Raw genomic sequence first — 5154 nt, 5'->3', positions numbered from 1 at the left:
TTTCTCATCATTGTACTTGAAGCCAATGTTGATAGATCTAAGGAAATATTGAAACCCAAGGGGAGTGGAAGTAGGCACAACATTGTGTTTCGAACCAAGATAAATTCTTGTGTTCTTTACTTTTGAATTTAGTTATTTATTTATGTGTTTATTTTAAATCTAATATATTTTGTGAAGTATACTAATATGTAGGCAAGTCGACTGTGAGAAGTGAGTAGTTGACTCACTGAAAATTTTAATTCACCTCCTCTTGAATTTCAATTAGTATCAGAGCAGGTCTCACCAATAGTGTTGCTTAAACGCAAGTGAGTAAAGATCAAATAGCAAATTATCAAATCCCCAGTGCTCTTCTCCAGGATAGGCACTTCACCATAAGACCACCATACTTTAATGGACAACATTACTCTTACTAGAAAAATAGGCTCAGAATTTTTGTCCAATCAAATAACTTCCAAGCATGGGTTGTCATCAAGAAAGGTCCAAAGATGATTCCATGACTTAAAAGAGAAGTCAAAGGAAGAATACAAAGAATCTAAAAGTTCTGGCATAGAAGACCTTGAAAGCTTTGAGGTCACCAAAGAACAACAAGAGCTAATTCAAACTAATGCACGTACTATAAGTCTACTTCTTTATGCAGTGAGTAGAGAATAATACGATAAGATATCAACCTATGAGACTACAAAAGAGATGTGGGATTAATTGGAGCTAACCTATGAAGGAACTACTAAAGTCAAAAAGTCAAAGATAGCTGCCCTGGTCAATAAATATGAGTTGTTCAAAATAGAAGAAAATGAGAACATTGAAACAATATTTTCCAAATTCAGCAAGATTGTGAAATACCAGTGCATTTTCTTAGCTTGAAAATCATCTAAAAAATGTTATAACTTGATTTGAAATAAGAACTCATTCTTTTACACGTGGTATTTTCATAATTTTCACTTCCTATCACGTTGTAAATTCAATAAGCTTTCCGGTGATATATAATTCGTCCAAATCCAACACCCGAGCGAAGAGTTAGAGCCTTTTTAGTGAGACAGTGTTTGACCTAAGCCTTCAGCGCGTTACGGCGATAACTCAAATGGCAATTGTCAAATTCCAGTGTTGTTCCACGATACTGGCACATCGCACCAAAATTCTAGGTCGTACACAAGGTGGCAACGCAATAGCTCCACATTGCGCCATCGTGCAGTTTCCTAATTGTCAATTTTTAGTGACACGATGTGATAACGCCGCGTCGCGCCAAGGGTCCAATTCAGGAAATTTTACTGAAAATTTAAATTACATGTCCAGGGTTAAAAGGGCCAATTTCCCCCCTATATAAGCTTCCAAACATGGGATTTAGCCCTTATTCATCCAAAATATTGATGTTTTTCTCAAATACTCTCAAGAACTCAAGCTAGGGTTTTCATAGACGGTCTAATTTCAAGAAGGCTTCACCATCAATCTTCACAAAATCAAGATCTAAAGAATGCATAGTGTTTATTTATGGACTCCTTTCATCCATGAAGTCTAAGAATCATTTTTAACTACAATTTTTTTATTCTCTTTATGTTTTCATGCTTTGTATGTTCTCTTTCATGCTGATAAATGAGGAATTGATTTTTATTCCATGATTTGATGATAAATTTCATGTGGGTTGATTAGTATCGATAAAGATTTACAAAATCACATTACTAAAACCTTGTATGATGGAATTGGAAATGAAGCATGATATTTAATTGTTGTATAATGTACTTTACATGTACTATGCCTACAATATATTTAATTAAACGCCTAGATGAAGAAAAATTGTCTAACTAGCATGATATCAAGAAATCCCCATGTATTGCAATGTTATGCCTATTACATGTTCGATGGAAGGATCCTATGAATGTAGTATGTATTATGATGTTAGTCAAGTCTTCAAGTAAATCATGCTATGCTAGTTTCCTTCTATCGAGTCCTGGGGGTACTTGTACTTTAAATATTAGCTGTATACCTAGAGCCATGTCATATTTTCACGATACTCTCAGTCAACCTATGAACTCTTAGACTTCAGATAGTATTATGACTCAGGAAAAATCTCCATGATCTCATGACTCAGTCAGATTTCAGATATCAGTAGTATTCCGCCGGCCATGGAAATTCAGCAACTCAGTCCATGCTCAGTTCAGTTCAGTAAATCATGTTCAGTGTCCATTTAGATGGGAGTAAGAATTAGCACCAAGTGAACCCAAGGATGGGGAATCACCTGTTATACGAGGGTATGATTCCTAGAAACAATCCTTGCATTCCATAACTATATAGCCAGCATAGGTTGAGACATTGTAGCCTGCTATATAAGGGTAAATAAGCTGGCTTAACCTATTATGTGAGGGTTCCCACCGTTCTCGCTAGGGTTACATGTTATATGAGGGTTACTCACATGTTGTCCTTACTAGTGTCGCGGTATTAACACCTTTCCAATCAGGGCATAGATTGGACCCCAACTCAGCTATTATAGCACCTTTGGGGCATGTTGGTTAGATACTACTTCCCATAATTTCATGTTACAGAATCAGGACTGTCAGATACAGTCAATCAATCTTAGTAATAGAACTCAGATAGTTCTTCAGATTTCAGGACTGTTAGATATAGTCAACTCAGATACAGTACAAAACTCAGATAGTTCCATCAGATTTAGTACTGTTATCTACAGTTACCCGTGTTATCAGTTATACTCAAATACAGTCACCCATGTTATCAACATTATTCAGATATAGTGCTTCATGTTATCAGTCATATCAGTTACTAGAATGTCACGTTATCATTATATAGACTCAGAAATCATGAAATCACATTGTCAGTTATAGTTATGTATTATGCATATATTTTCATGTTCATGTTAGACAGTTAGTTAGCATTATTCATGCACGTGAAATATTGCATATATCCTACCTCACATATATACTTGGTACATATGTACTGACGCATTCACGCTATGGTGATTTCTTTTTATGTTACACCATAGGTTAGAGACATAAGTTCCAGATCAGTAGTAGATTCTAGATTCAGCAGTCAGAGTAGGAGTGAGTCCTTATCCTTCTAGGACATAATTATTTTCTAGTATCTCATTAATTAGCTTATTAGTTAGAGTTAGATGGGGACATGTCCCATCAACTCCTTATTGAGATTCTTCAGACAGTATAGGCTTGCATACTAGATGCAGACTAGATATAGACTATCATATTTTGGACTTCAGTTTTGTTTTGGGTATTCTATTACCCCCCACAGATGTTACGTTATTCATTTATGTTCATGATCGAACCTTATGGCCTTTCAGTGTATGTTTCTGTATTATTATGTTATCTTATGCAGTATATAGGTACAGATATCAGTCATGGGTTAGGTTGTGGTCTTTTGGGGTTATGAGCACCGTGTAGCATTTCGATTTAGCAAATTAGGTCATTACAAACTAGGTATCAGAGCCTAAGGTTTAATAGAGTCCTAGGAAGTCTGAAAGCCGCATCTAGTAGAGTCTTGTACATGGGTGTGTTGCGCTCCACATTTATGTGCAAGAGGCTATGAGATGTTTTAAGAATAGCTTCCCCTCTTTTAGTATTTAGGTCGTGCCAGTGAGCATAATCATAAGTCAATCTCTCAGTTTAATCTGCTTCTTCTCTTTATTTTAGAACATGCCTCCTAAGAGAAGAAATCAGTCAGACCCTCAGCCCAAAGAACCTTTGGGAGATCATGTTTCTTATGCGGAGTTCAGGACCGTATTTACCACTCTTGCTTAATTAGTCACTGCTCATAATGAATGGCCAACAGGTATTTCGGCTAACCCAGTGGCCAACTCAGCCACAGCGAGGATTCGGGACTTCACCCGAATGAATCCTCCAACCTTCATTAGGTCTAAGGTAGATGAAGACCCTTAGGAATTCTTAGATCAAGTTTAAAAAGTGACAGGCACTATGGGGGGTGACTATTGTTGAGAGTTCTGAGCTAGCTACATACCAGTTATAGGATATGGCTTATGTTTGGTTCAAACACTGGAAGTACAAAAGATTAGATGATGCAGGTCCTATAGAGTGGGAGGATTTTGTCACTACATTCTTAGATAGATTCTTTCCCCAAGAGCTTAGGGAAGCTAAGGTGCTAGAGTTCATTAACCTCAGGCAGGGAAATATGACAGTGAAAGAGTATTCTTTTAAGTTTACTCAATTAGCCAGGTATGCCCCTCATGTGGTTACAGACAGTATATCCAAGATGAGTAAGTTCGCTTCAGGGATAAACGATAGCATGGTTAATGAGTGCAGATCTACCATGATGAGCAGTAGCATGACCCCAGCTAGACTCATGACTCATGCTCAGCAGATAGAAGAGCAAAAAATTAAGCAGAGGGAAAAGCAGAATAAGAGAGTGAAGACAGGTAGCTTCAACTTAGCTCAGCCTAAATCAGAAGGAGGAAACCATTCCTAGTTTCGTCCTAAGTCATCAGTTCCAGTTCCCTCCACAGCCAGTGCTCTAGTTCCTAAGTTCAGATAGGGTAAGAAAGATAGAGTGCTAGGATCTAAGACCTAGGACAATGTTAGCAGTACCTGCACCTATCCTCTTTGCCAGACTTGCGGTAAGCACCATCAGGGTATATGTAGAGTAGATAGTGGCATTTGTTTTAGTTTTGGCAAGCCAGGCCATAGAGTTAGAGACTGTCTGCAGCCAGGTCCTCAGGGTCAATAGAATTACTTTTTAGCTCAGTCCGGTTTCTCAAATTAGCAAGGTGCCACTTTCAGTGCTACTAGTGGGTAATGCCCAAATTCTCTATTCTCTTCAGACCCGACAGGATCAGGAAAATTCTCCTGATGTAGTTACTGGTACATTACAAATCTTTTATGTGCATGCTTACGCTTTGCTAGATCCAGGAGCTTTCTTATCTTTTGTTACTCCTTATATATAAGTTGATTTTAGAATCATTCCCGAAATTCTAGCAGAGCCTTTTTTAGTATCTACCCCAGTGGGTAAAACCATCATAGCCCGACGGGTATACAGAAACTGCTCAGTTATGATATTTCAGAAAGTCACTTCAGCAGACTTAGTTGAAATAGAGATGACTAATTTTGATGTCATTCTCGATATGGATTGGCTTTATTCTTGCTATTCCACAGTCGACTGTAGAAACAAAATAGTTCAATTTCA

This window comes from Capsicum annuum, chromosome 7 (genome assembly GCF_002878395.1).
Source record: "Capsicum annuum cultivar UCD-10X-F1 chromosome 7, UCD10Xv1.1, whole genome shotgun sequence".
Taxonomy (NCBI): domain Eukaryota; kingdom Viridiplantae; phylum Streptophyta; class Magnoliopsida; order Solanales; family Solanaceae; genus Capsicum; species Capsicum annuum.
This window is presented reverse-complemented; position numbering follows the sequence as displayed.